General features: G+C 39.2%; 1 protein-coding gene across 1 annotated transcript in view; it reads left to right on the plus strand.

Annotated features, from left to right (window-relative positions):
* LAMC1 (laminin subunit gamma 1) overlaps positions 1-14,193 on the plus strand; it is a 120,395-nt gene that overhangs the window by 48,614 nt on the left and 57,588 nt on the right. The gene's annotated exons all lie outside the window — the stretch shown is intronic.

The following is a 14,193-nucleotide window of genomic DNA, read 5'->3' on the forward strand; positions in this document are numbered from 1 at the left end:
GTGGATGGAAGAAAATACTTGACACTGTGTTCTGTAGCTATTATCCTGTGGAGTTTCTCACTTGAAAATTAAAGCTGTATCCAGATATAGCTATAATTCAGAATAATAGCAAGCATAGTACTGTCTTTGTTTTTCTGGACCCTGGGAAGACAAGTGTACAGCTCTCTGAGGTTCCTGTGTAGACTCTACACCCAGACCTCATCATTTGCAGGTTTGATATTTGCGTGTTTGCCTACTTGCTAAACTTTATTTGAAACCACAGAAATCAGTCTTTATGGTGCTTTTGTGATGATTTGGGGACATCTACAGAGCAGTGAAAAATGTGAGTCCCTGAAACACACATTCTCAGCTGAAGTGAAAGTAGGTGATGATCTGCCCTCTTGTTTCAGCTGACCTACTGTAAATAAGTATCGTTTTCTCAGTCTATTTAGTGCCATATTTTCCCCATTTTTTGTCCTTTTTATTGGTGATTTCACTGCCTAACATGACCCTCAAGCATAGTGCTGAAATGCTGTCTTATGTTCCCAAACACAAGAAGGTGTGTGCCTTAGGGAGAAGGTATGTGTGATGGGTAAGCTTTGTTCAGGCAAAACACATGGAAAACAAGGTTATATTCTGTTTAGTTGATGAAATGTTGAGATCAGAGGCTTGCAGATGTCAAATCCTGGAACAATGGTTCTGCATTCTCCAATGCAGTGTTATGTTATGGAAATACAAGTACCATGAACAGTGAAAATTGTGTTTAGAGCAGAAGCTAATTGGTCCTAGTTATGGTTCACATGCCTGGGTGAACATGGGGGAATTTTTATGCCTTGTAAAATATATTTTAAAAGTTACTCTTTGAAATTTAAAGGAACTGTTTGGTTTGGAGCTAAGAGCAAACAATATATAGATAGTTTGACTTTCGGAATTCTTTTAAGTCTGCTGTTTGGAGGCACTGTTTGTAATAATGTGACCATAGTGAGCTTCTGAGAATAGATGAAATCTTGTTACAATACATTCCAAAGACCGTGAGGCATGGGGACATTTAATTCAAGTAGTCCTTGGAGGGTCTGCAGACAGCTCTTTGACTATCTTAAACTCCAAGGGTCCTGGCTGACTTATACATCTCTCTGCTTTGGCCAGCTTCATCGAGAGCTCTCTTTCCTCAGGTTTTCAACATGTGTTCCTTTTGCAAAGACCTTTCTTTATGGGTATGGTCATTTCTAGAATGAATGCCTCAGTTGATCCTGGGAAGTGGTGGAAGAGATTTTTTTCCATGTTGCTGTTACTGGGAGCTGTTTGAGAGAGTATTGTGTGATTATTGATGTATTTTGGGTATTGCAGATTAGAGCAGGGGTCACCAACCCCTGGGCCCCGTACCAGCACCACTTTGTGGCCTGTTAGGAACTGGGCTGCATAAGCAGGAACGGAGCAGCAGCAAGTGAGGGAAGCCTCATCTGTATTTATAGCCACTCCCCACTGCTTGCATTACCGCCTGACTTCTGCCTCCTGTCAGGTCAGCTGCAGCATTAGATTCTCATAGGAGTGTGAGCCCTATTGTGAAATGTGCACTCGAGGGATCTGGGCTGTGTGCTCCTTATGCGAATCTAATGCCTGATGATCCGTTACTGTCACCCATCGCCCCCAGATGGGACCATCTAGTTACAGGAAAACAAGTGGAGAGCACCCACTGATTCTACATTATGAGTTGTATAATTATTTTATAAAGTGCACAATAAATGTAATGTGCTTGAATCATCCTGAAACTGGTCCCTGCTGCCAAAAGGATGGAGACTGCTGGATTAGAGGACAGAGTCAGCTGGACATCATTGTAGCATCATTTCTTGGTGTTTTAGTAGCATTTAGACTGAAGCTTTGGGTTTTAAATTTACTTTTTTTTTTTTTTGAGACGGAGTTTCGCTCTTGTTACCCAGGCTGGATGCAATGGCGCGATCTCGGCTCACCGCAACCTCTACCTCCTGGGTTAAAGCAATTCTCCTGCCTCAGCCTCCTGAGTAGCTGGGATTACAGGCACGTGCCACCATGCCCAGCTAATTTTTTTTGTATTTTTAGTAGAGACGGAGTTTCACCATGTTGACCAGGATGGTCTCGATCTCTTGACCTCGTGATCCACCCACCTTGGCCTCCTGAAGTGCTAGGATTACAGGCGTGAGCCATTGCACCCGGCCCTTAAATTTACTTTTATATGTTGCTAGAGAGGACTTACTTTTGCCTCTGGTAATATTCAGTTAGGTTTTTTAGAGTAGCCTTTCTGTGGGACAAAAAAAATTTCAGAAAGCTAACAAAATAGGTAAGAATTTCTGGATATAAACCTAGGAGAAGTTAGGAACCACAGAAGTAAGCCTTGAATGCCTTTTCCAATCTGAAAGAGATAGCTATAAAAACAAAGGTTTTGGCAGCCTTATAGGGAGACAGAGTCAGAGTTCAAAGCCTTTCAAAGATAGGTGGTCTGATAACCCTTCCAAACCTTTCTGCTTGTTCTCTAAAAAGCTTTCATCTTCTGGGTAAAGGGAAAGCAGAAATACACCATTCTGTGAGTGGAGTTGGAGCCAGCTTTGCATCACTTGGGTAACCCAGGGGCACTCAAGACTTGAACTTGTGGTAAGGTCAAGCCAGTTTGGTGTTACTTGCAGGTGTCTGGTATAAGCAGTTGAATATTCTTTTGGAGCAAGATACTAGGCCTCAAAGTACTCACATATATGTGTATGAATGTTTTAAAAAACAGTGTCCAGCACATAGTCAGAGATGACTAGGCATATTAAAAAATAGGCTATAAATGAAAGAAAACCTAGCAAAATCATAGACAAGAGAAGCAGACATCCAAGTTTCAGGTATAGAAATTTGTGTTTAGTAAGCTCAAAGGAAAAAAGGACAAGTTTAAAGATCAGGCTACTGGAAACAACAAAAAATGGCATAGATTACATAGATTAGAAAACAACCTTATTATTCTGGAACTAAAAAAATTTTGTTGCTGGGTATAATTTGCAGGATTTTTACATGTTGACCTGTAGTTTTTCTTACTCCTTTTTCCCTTATCTGATTTGGTATCAAAGTTATACTAGCTTAGTGAAATGGAAAGTATTCTTTATTTTTCTGTTCTAAAAAAATGAAATTATGCAGTTATTCAAATAGAACACATTGTAACATTAGTCACATGTATCTTTTACAGACTGACAGGTTACTATCACCAAGTATTCACAAATTTCTGTTCATAGAGTATTTTTATACAGAAAAGCAGTGAATTTAATAGGACTTTCTATGCTCTTGAGTTTTATGGACCTACAACTCAGGAAAGGCTGAGTATTTGGAATCTAAGAAAGGCATTTGCATGTGTAAAACAAGTGCTGTTATCTAAAAAATATACCGTAAAAGTTTACCATACAGTGTGTGGTTTACCCTTGGACATGAATAGAAGACAAAAGCAATAAAGCCACTTAGTTGTGGTTTATTAGCATTCTGCCACTCTTCACCGGGTCCTGGTCTAAAGCCGGCACTGTCAGCATGTGAAAGACCGCAGTCCATAAGAACCTGGGGAAGGGAAGACATATTCTGCATGAACATAATTGTACAGTAATACTGAACCTGAGTTACAGGTTCTCTTGCGGGGAACACCTCTTCCTTTTGTTTTATTATGGGAGGTGTTTGACACTTTATGAGTTATCTTTTTCATTCTGATCTGTTAGTTTTATATGTTTAATCCCCAGTCGTACTGTGAATTACTGGAAATTTTTTATTTAGTGCTGCAAAAAAGAAAACTGAAACTTTACCTGAATACTAGGTAATTGAATAGACGTAACTGAAACCTCTTCCATTTATCTACCTTGGGTGTATACATTGGCCTTTATCTCACTTAGTTTTTATTTTCTCCCAAGTTCAAACACAACCTCAATCCCACTTAAGACTAAACAAATTATACTGAAACAAGCTTTCTCCCACTGCTTATATTTTCCTTATCTAATGGAAAATATTTTCCAAGATACGTTATTAAAATTATAGGTACATTTGAGCAAGAATGAAAAAGGAAATGAACTCCCAGGTTACCTCAGAAAAGTTCTGTCTGATGTGGGTTGTTTTTTCTTTTTCTTTCTTTTTTTTTTGAGACAGGGTCCTACTCTGCCACCCAGGCTGGAGTGTAGTGATGTGATCACGGCTCGCTGCAGCTTCAGCCTCTCCAGGCTCCTACCTCAGCCCTGAGTAGCTGAGACTGCCGGTGTGCACCACCGCACTCAGCTAATTTTTACAGAGACAGGGTCTTGCCATGTCTCCTAGCCTGTCTCAAACTCCTGGACTTAAGCAATCCACCCACCTTGGCCTTCCAAAGTGTTGGGCGTACAGGCATGGGCCACCACATCTGGCCTATCTGATGTTTTTATCACTTTACAAGTATGGGTTCTGAATGGCTATCAGTCCTGTGGTCTCTAAACTTTGATTAAGCATACTAGCAGTAAAATAAAGTATTTCTTGGCATATTCCTGTAATGCCTGTATATTGCTTTATACTTATAAATAAATGCACATATATTGTATAGTAATATATATATATCACAAGGATAGGAAATAGCTGAGAAGGATGTGACAAAACTAAATATAATGTTTTTAATATTTTCTCACACATCCCAAGCGACCTCTTGTTTACTCATTTTGGATATGATGATCTAGACTCCACGCTCCTCCCAGAAATCGGGAATTTACACTTTCTAGAGTTAGCCCATTTCTAGTGTGGTGTTGGTTTGTGTAGTACAGTGATTGGAATGAATAGCCACACGCATTTGATGGAGCAAAACCCTCATATTCTGGGAGAGGTTTTAAAACTTCATTTCCTTTCAAACAGATCCTGAGTTCTGGGTATTTGAAATGTTTGGTTTGTGACTTTCAGCCACCTTCTTTATGGAGAGGAAGAATAAGAGCTTTTACAGTAACAGTTTCTTAATTTCTTGGCACTCTGGGACATGTGAAATCAGTAGATTTGACATTATGTTGTCTGGTCAATTTCCCTAAATGTTTCTGCAGCTGTCATAAGCAATGGTTCATAAAACCTCATTCTGTCATTTTACTGTATCTTATAGCTGTGGTTACAGAGAGAACTTTTTATTTCTTTAGCAGTTCCTTTCCAACAGTAAACCTGTAACTATGCTTCCACAGTAAAGAAAGATGGAAATGAAGAATTCCATTACCCTTTGGAAGCTTGTGTGCTTTCCAAGCTTTTTTTGTGATTGTTGGACACACTTTATATTCACATTTTCAGCTCCCTTTCATATGCCTTTATCCCTGAGCAGGGAAGAAGGACATTTTGTCTAACTGAGGTTTGTCATTTTTAATTGTTAGCAGTAAGGAACAAAAGGGTGCAATGAGGTTTTTTATGAAAAATGAGAAACTCAAGGGAAAGCACCTCAGTGCTTTGCTCCTTCAGTGTTTTCCATGACTGTTCATTTGTTCATCCTCCTGTACCACCTGTGTCCATCAGCCCAGGGAAGCAGTGGAACCAAGTTGGCTGAGAGGGTAGCAGGGGTTAGCCTCCTTTTTCTCTTCCCTAGTTCTTCCCTCACACGTCAGCATATCCTACCTTTGTAGCCCTTTAGGAAGAGACAGTGTACCCAGACCGTATTTCACCAAATCTCCCATCAAGACAAAGTCAGTCTGCCACTTGCTTTTCCTCTTTAATGCCATCTGTTGCCAGTCCATCATATGGATATACTCTCTAATGTCGTAGGTTTGACCATTGATTACTGAAGCTTGGATATATATTTGTAGAGAAAATCACTGGCATTCAAAATATTGGTACACAAGTAGAAGAAAAATTACTTTTTCTCTCAGAGACTCCACTATGTGTCTCCTTACCGTCTAGTACCTTGTCCTAAATACTTAAACACAGAAAAATAGTATAACTTTATACCCAGGTACTTAAGGAAGGACTTCTTGATTTTAGTTGTTACCTAGTGATTTTTCGCTGCAGTCTCTTGAAGTAGCCAAGATTGCCTTCAAGAGTTCATTTTGGTAACAGATGTGATTAAGAGATACTTTGGAGAACAATGTGGGTTGCTTTTGTCTAATTTATCGGAAAGCATGTATACTTGCTGAAAGTCTTAGGGAAATGATTCCTTTGAAGTACCCGGCAGAATAATTATATAGCATTTTCATTTTGCAGTGTGATCCCAGAGGTAACCCTGTTGAGTAGTTTTGGAGAGGGAAGACTAATGATAGCAGACAATGCTGGCTATTTGCAAGAATGCCTTTCCCTGTATTCTCTTCCCTGTTGCTTGTTCTCAGTGTTATTGCTTCTGTTGACTAGCTCTTTAAAAAAAAAATTTCTCCAGTTTCATTGTTACCAATCAACTTTCTGATCTCTAATCTGGTCCTTTTTTTTCTTTTTCAAGATGAAGTCTCACTCTGTCACCCAGTCTGGAGTGTAGTGGTGCTATCTCAGCTCACTGCAACCTCCACCTCCCAGGTTCAAGTGATTCTCCTGCCTCAGCCTCCCAAGTAGCTGGGGCTGCAGGCACATGCCGCCACACCTGACTAATGTTGTATTTTTAGTAGAGACAGGGTTTTGCCATGTTGGCCACGCTGGTCTCGAACTCATCTCAAATGATCTGCCTGCTTTGGACTCCCAAAGTGTTGGGAGGCAATTTGCCTGCCTCAGCCTCCCAAGTAGTTGGTGTTAGAGACGTGAGCCTCACCCTCTAATCTGATCTTCTATGAGGACTTGCCCTGTGCGGATATCTATTCCTGTTGTTTTCACAAAAATAACTTCCATTAAAATTTTTCATGTGATTGTTATAGTATTTAAATTAGCTTGGGTATCACAAGTCAGTTCCCTAGAACCAAATCAGCATTTAATGGACTGATAAAAATTCTGAATTTGAAAAGCTATAGATCAGGTGATTTTACTTGAAATAACTAACCAGCATTATCTGTTTTTACAATAGATTACACAGAATTCTGCTGAAAGGAAACATAAATGTTTTTATTGCTGTAGTGATTTTACAGTGGTACTCAGGATCTCATTGAGTAATGATAGTGCCATCCATGACAATGTTAAAAAGGTTGGGTTTTTTGCGGGGGTGGGGGGGTGGGGTAGGGGGGTGGGGGGGAGGGGGGCTGGGCTCAGTGGTTCATGCCTGTAATCCCAACAGTTTGGATGGAAGGCCGAGGTGGGTGGATCAGCTGAGGTCAGGTGTATGAGATCACCGTGGCCAACATGGTGAAACCCCATCTTTACTAAAAATACAAAAAATCAGCTGAGCGTGGTGATGCACATGTGTAATCCCAGCTATTTGGGAGGCTGAGGCAGGTGAATTGCTTGAACCTGGAAAGTGCAGGTTGCAGTGAGCTGAGATCGCACCGTTGCTCTCCAGCCTGGGCGACAGAATGAGAGACTTGTCTCAAAAGAAAAACAAAAAGTTTTACAGGATCGGGTGGGGTAGGGTGGGGTAAGGTAATGGGTATACCTGGAATCTTCAGCAGTTTAGCCCCACCTTTGTCACCTCCCTTTCTCTGGAAGCTCAGGATTCTCTGTTAGATCTCTTATCTCCTGAGCTCCAGCCTTGGGGCTTAGGACCATTGGTCATAACCCCAGCTCCACTTACTGGTCACTGAGTTGAGTCAGACCTTCTGGGGATCAGAGGTTTTGTTTGTTCCTGTTTATTTTTTCCATACTCAGCAGCTAGTTGAATCTCAGCCATTGTAGTTTGATGCCAGTGTTTTGAATCCTATGTTAAATAAGAACTCTTTTGTGTCAGGTTTTAGTTTTTAGTAGTTTTTTTTTTTTCAACACAATCCTTGGCTTTGCTGATTTGCACCTAACAGCTGGTCTTAGACAACTTTTTGGTAGTACTGATGTTTTGAATGTAAATTGCCTTTGAAAGGCGATAACACAGTTCGTTTGGCTTCTACAACAAGTCTTTTAAAAGAAATTTAGTAATACTCTTTAAAAAATTAATAGCTTTATAACCAGGTGTGGTGGCTCACACCTGTAATCCCAGCACTTTGGGAGGCCAAGGCAAATGGATCACTTGAGGTCAGGAGTTCGAGATCAGCCTGGCCAACGTGGTAAAACCCCATCTCTACTGAAAATGGGAAAATTAGGCATGGTGGTACATGCCTGTGGTCCCAGCTACTGTGAGCCGAGATTGTGCCACTACACACCAGCCTGGGCAATAGCGTGAGACTCCACCTCAAAAAAATAAAAATAAATTAAAATAAAATAACTTTAGAGCATTTTTAGGGTCACAGAAAAATTAAGTCAAAAGTACAGAAATTCCACATATTTCCTTCCTGGATCACCACACATGTAGCCTCTGCAGTTGTCAACATTTCCTGTCAGAATGGCACAGTTGTTATAATCAATAAAACATTAACATGTTATTATCCCCTAAAGTCCATAGGTTAGGCTCACTCCTGGTGTTGTGCATTCTAAGGATTTGGACAAATGTTTCATGACATGTGCCATTACAGTATCATTCAAAATAGTTTCACTGCCCTAACAGTCCTCTTTCTGCCTTTCATCCTCCTCTCCTCCCCCACCTCCAGGCAATCACAGACCCTTTTACTGTCTCCATAGTTTTTCCTTTCCAAGAATGTCATTTAGTTGGAGTCATACAGTATGTAGCCTTTTCACATTAGCTTCTTTCATTTACTTATATGCATTTAAGTTTCCTCTGTTATCTTTTTGTGGCTTGATAGCTCATTTTTTAAAAATCACTGAATAATACTCCATTGTATGCATGTACTGCAGTTTATTCATTCAATTACTGAAGGACATATTGGTTGCCTCCAATATGGTTTATTCGAGTTTGGTCAATTGTGAATAAAATTTCTATAAACACATCTGTTTACAGATTTTCGTGTGGACCTACATTTTCAACTCAGATGAGTGAATTCAAGGAGTGGATTACCATACATTTATCATACAAAGTGTGTTTAGTTTTGTAAGAAACTGCCTGTCTTTCAAAGCAGCTATGCCATTTTGCATTCCCACCATCAATGAATGAGAGTAGTAATGCTTTTGAATCCTAAAGACATTGTGATGTTAAATGTATTTTTGGTGATTTCCTTGTGGAGATACCCTTATGGCAATGTCCTTATGGCAAAGGACCATGAAGCTTGAAGGCTCAGGATAAAGGATGTGACTGGCGACAGGTGTGTGTGCCTGTGCGCAGAGGAGTTGAAGGGCAAGGGCTTCCCAGTGTTTTCCCATCTCCAAATTACCACAGCTCACCCAGAAACTTTATCTTACATTTTAGAATCGCTGCTGGAAATGGAGTTACATTGTTAATGTGATTATGCACTAATGTGCTTCATTACATTAGTACCGATGATGAAAATATCTCTGTCATGTTAGGCATGTAACTAGGCCTGTAAAGATGTCTTAATTGGGGGTTTATCAGGATTAGTGTCAACCATATGACAACCATATCCCAATGCTGGGAGTCAAGTTAGGACTGTGACTTTGGACAGTGCTCTTTAAGGTCAGGGTAGTTTGCTGTGAGGTTCTGCCAGCCTTAACCTTGATGTGGATAATATCATTTGTAATGTCGTCATATGGTGGAGCAAGAGTTCTCTGGCCTCAGAAAACATAGCTCGTGAGAAGTTAGTGAAACGCTTATGCTTCTGCTGTGTGTGATACTGAGTTTTTAAACATTTGTGGCCTTCACAGTGACTTGTTCTAGTGGGAGAACGTGGAAGAAGGGAAGAAAGATCAATAACTTTGAACTGGTGCAAGGCAGATAAAGAACAGAACTTTTACATTATTCTGTTACCATCAAGGGTAGATTACCTGGTTTTGCTATATATAAATGCTCTTTTATTCCACAGGATTAGTGTTGATGATGATCTATCTGCCTTTAAAGGCAGATCTCAACTTTAAAGTTGAGTTTTCTTTTGTAAAGTAAGAGTAAAATGGCAAGCAGATGGAAGCATCTTAAGCAAGGCATCCTTCCATCTGGGTGACTTGTAGCTAATGTCTAGAAACAGTAATAATCACACCTGAAGGAGTGGCCAGCCAGCTGCCCATGTGCTGCCTAATATGTGCTGGTATGTCCTGAGACTGAAGCTCTGGTTTAGGTACTGCTCAGTTAAATATAGGTCATTCTCACACAGGATCCCATTTGGGATACCATCTTGTTTCTTTTGAATCATAATATGAAATTTACTACAAAGTATGTGTAAAATATTAGGCTATTTATCATTTTTCCTTTCCTTTTAAAAGATTCTTAAAACGGTTTTTGCCAACTTGAAGGTATAAAAATTTTAAGAATATAGGTGAAATAACCAGATGTTTACTTACAAATATTTAATTTATTAATTTACGGGTTTCAAATCACATATATACAAAATTGGGATTGTTTTCCACATTCTTACTTTTTATGGGATAATTTTATTCCAATTTTTTTACATGTATCTTTGATATCAGTAGTTATTAAAGTCACTTTTTAGTCATCAGCATAGTTTCCTGAATCATATTGTATTCATTTTCATGAATAAATTGTAATACAGTACTTTTTAAATTAGTGTAAGATTGCTGTCACTAGAAATTTTATCTCAAGCCATGCATAGTTATTTATGTAACATTAGGATAGTTTTTCTCCCCATTTCTCTTATTGGATTATATGTGGGATCTTTACAATGTAACTACTCACTCTCCTGCCTTAAAATATTCTTTAAAAAGCATATTATTTACAACATTCAGCACTTTTAATTTTAAAGCCATACCTCCTAAGAATGATTACATAAACCTTGTTTAATTTCTTTTTCTCTTAAAAGAAAAAGCAAAAGAAAACGAAACAAAACACTTTACATTATATATCCCAAATAAACTTCTGAAACTTGTATTATTTAAAGTCATTTTAAGCTGATTTGGTTTCCCCACAGTAATTGGTGGTCTAAAATGATGTGATTGGGAAGTTCTGTAAGAACTAGAAGATAAGTCAGTTCTCTCTTTTCTGAAAGGACAACTTAGGGGAGAAATTCTTTCATTATATTCAGGCATATATAGTATTTGGAACTAGCCTCTGTCCCTATCTGTACATGTATTTAAGTTCTCTATGGATTCCTTACAAGGAATCCCTTTTTTATTGTGGCATTAAGAGTGACAATGCCAGGCACTTTACTCAATGTGAATATTCTTAAAATCATTTATGGAAACATCAGGAGAGTCCTGAGAGAAAATGTACTTGAGGGTGTATATTTTATTGGTCCACTGTGTCAAAACCATCCATTCATATTTTATTACTTATCCAGAAGAAGACATGTAAATTTGATGGTAACTGCTTTTTAAAAGTTTATGAAATCATCCATTTGGGCTCAGTTTTTCCTGTTTGTACCTTTGCTAATTCTTAGCACAAATGCTAATGCTTTGCTAATGCTTATCTCTGCTCTGTGTTGCTCCCTGATTGGTAGTTTCACTGAATTGTACCCTTTTTTTTTTTTTTTTTTTTTTTTTTTAGTTAGGATCTTGCTATATCTCCCAGGCTGGAGTGCGGTGGTGTGAACATGGCTCGCTGCAGCCTCGACTTCCCAGGCTCAAGGGATCCTCCCACCTTAGCCACCTGAGTAACTAGGACCACAGGTGCACGCCACCATGCTTGGCTAATTTTTGTATTTTTTTTCTGTAGAGACAAGGTTTCGCCATTGTTGCCCAGGCTTGTCTCCAACACTTGGGGTCAGGTGATCTGCCCACCTTGGCCTCCCAAATTGCTAGGATTGCAGACAGGAGCCCGTGTCCCCCGGCTGTATGCTTTTTGAGGGCTGGGAACACATTCGTCCTTATAGAGGCTCCATTAGTGTAAACGTTTAGTACTGCTTGAAAATTAAATTAGAAAGTAAGTGCCACTTTAAAAGTTTATAAATATGCTTTATAAATTCTAAAGGTGTGGAAAATCGGTCATGATTGGCTTAGCCTTATCGTTCTGTTGCTCTTGTTTTCTACCACTTAGCTCTTTTTCTCCTTCTCATATGCCTTTCAGTTTTCATACTAATATTTTCCTTTTACACTATACATTTAAGAACTTGGAGTGCTTGATCCTTAGCATACCATTGTGTCCACTTAGGTCTTTTAGGGGAGCCTTAGAAGGGTTGGGAACAGCAGTAAGTGTAAGCAGGCAATAAAAACAGGAATGCCTATATCAATGAATCAATCTGTCTATTTATCTATCTATCTATCTATCTATCTATCTATCTATCTATCTATCTATCTCTCTATCTATCTGAGGCCTATATGTATATGTGTATACATGTATATATGTATATATATGCAAGTCTCATTTATGCTAAGTTACACAGTTATACTGTATGGTAGACTTGAAATTATATTGCGGAAAGAAGGAAAGTAGGGAGACAAATCTAGAGAAGGCTGCCTTAGCAGGGCAGACACACTGTGCAGTAATGTGCTACATGGCCGCATTGCAATTCTAATCCTCCTACATGCATAAGTCAATGAGGTTTTTGTCCCAAACTTGTGGAAGAATGAATGAGACAGGCAGTGGTGGGAGTCCAGTTTAGTTCCGCTGTTTTGTAAATTGAGCTAATTTTCAAAAGGATTCAGACATTTACCTTTTCAAGCAATAGACGCAAGAGCAGAGAATTCATTCTTTCTTGCTTCTGAAGAATTTATTCTAAAACGTTACGTGTCACTTGTCCCTCATGGCTAGATATGGGCAGAGATGTTGGATTATTTGTTTGGAGCCTACAGATTGCACTGCTTCATCTTTTGTAGACATAGAAATCAAGAATTACCTGTTTTCTTCCAAAGATGGAAACAACTATTTGAGAACCCTATCATTAGAAAATTTTAAGCCTTTAAAATAGAACCTTGTCTTCTGTTATTCATTGCAAATTATTCCATACAAACTTACCTGCAGCTGGGCATATAGAACTCAACTGAGTACAGAATATTGGCAAAAGCATTGTAGAGGGTCAGAAAATTACTGAAGTCTTAACTTGATTGGAAGTCAGCTGATATTTCATGTCTCTGATGTCCTTCATCTTTGCAAAATCAGTTCCTGTGGCATTTTAGCGTTTCTCTAAAATGTTACTATGAGAAAGGGGAAAGTATTGGAAAGATCTAGTTATAGAGATACTCTGAGAAATCTAACAGATAAGATTGTATAGTCAGGCTCTTTGGAGCTAGATTTATATATTAAAGTTCATCTTGTATAAATTCTTTATTTTACACTTGGGAAAATTGAGATATGATTGCTCCCTACTCCCTAGTAGGATACTTACCTCACTGTGTATCTTAATTATTTGTATCTTATCTTATCTGTCATATGGAATTCATTTAGGGCAGGGACTCACCCTTATTTTATGGATGTATCTTTGGTACCCAACGTCTTGCCTGGCACACAGGCAAGTAAGTTTCAGAATATGTTTGTAAATTGAATGAATCATTGACTGAATTAATCAAACAACAAGTCAGACTCATCTGGGTTCACTCTCTTTCTCCTGTTGGGTTGCTGCTTGTTTTACAAGTTAGACAATTCTCTCCCTATAAAAAACAACAACAAAAACATACCTCGAAATAAAGAGATAGCAGGGGATAAGAGTCCTGGCCCTCAAAAGCTTACATTCTTATGCGGGTATATGTGTGACATATACATAAAACATGCAAAAGATAAAGGGGATAATACCAGGTACTGATCATACCATGAAAAAAGTGTCCTAAGCATGAGACAGTAATTATCCAGATGTGTTCTTTTTAGTAGAAATCTAACCTTACGCACTGGGCCTCAGTCTATCCATCTCACAGAGAGGAAATCCTTGCTGCTATCATGAAAGCTTATCACATCCTGATGGCTGAAGGAGTTCTGGAAAGCCAGAGCTGCTAAAAGGAACCTCAGGGACTCATTCCTAAATTCCTCTAAGATCCCTTAGAGGGCTAGAGGCTTCTTGCCCTCTTGAGGACGCTATGTTAATAAATGGAATTTTTGCTACGTAGCTTTAGGAAAAGGGTATTTTCAGACAGAGTTTCACTGTTGTTGCCCAGGCTGTAGTGCAATGGCACAATCTCGGCTCACTGCAACCTCCGCCTCCTGGTTCAAGCGATTCTCCTGCTTCAGCCTCCGGCGTAGCTGGGATTACTGGCATGCGCCACCATGCCCAGCTAATTTTGTATAGAGATGGAGTTTCTCCATGTTGGTCAGGCTGGTCTTGAACCCCTGACCGCAGGTAATCCACCTGCCTCAGCCTCCCAAAG

This window comes from Callithrix jacchus, chromosome 18 (genome assembly GCF_049354715.1).
Source record: "Callithrix jacchus isolate 240 chromosome 18, calJac240_pri, whole genome shotgun sequence".
NCBI classification, from domain to species: Eukaryota; Metazoa; Chordata; class Mammalia; order Primates; family Cebidae; genus Callithrix; species Callithrix jacchus.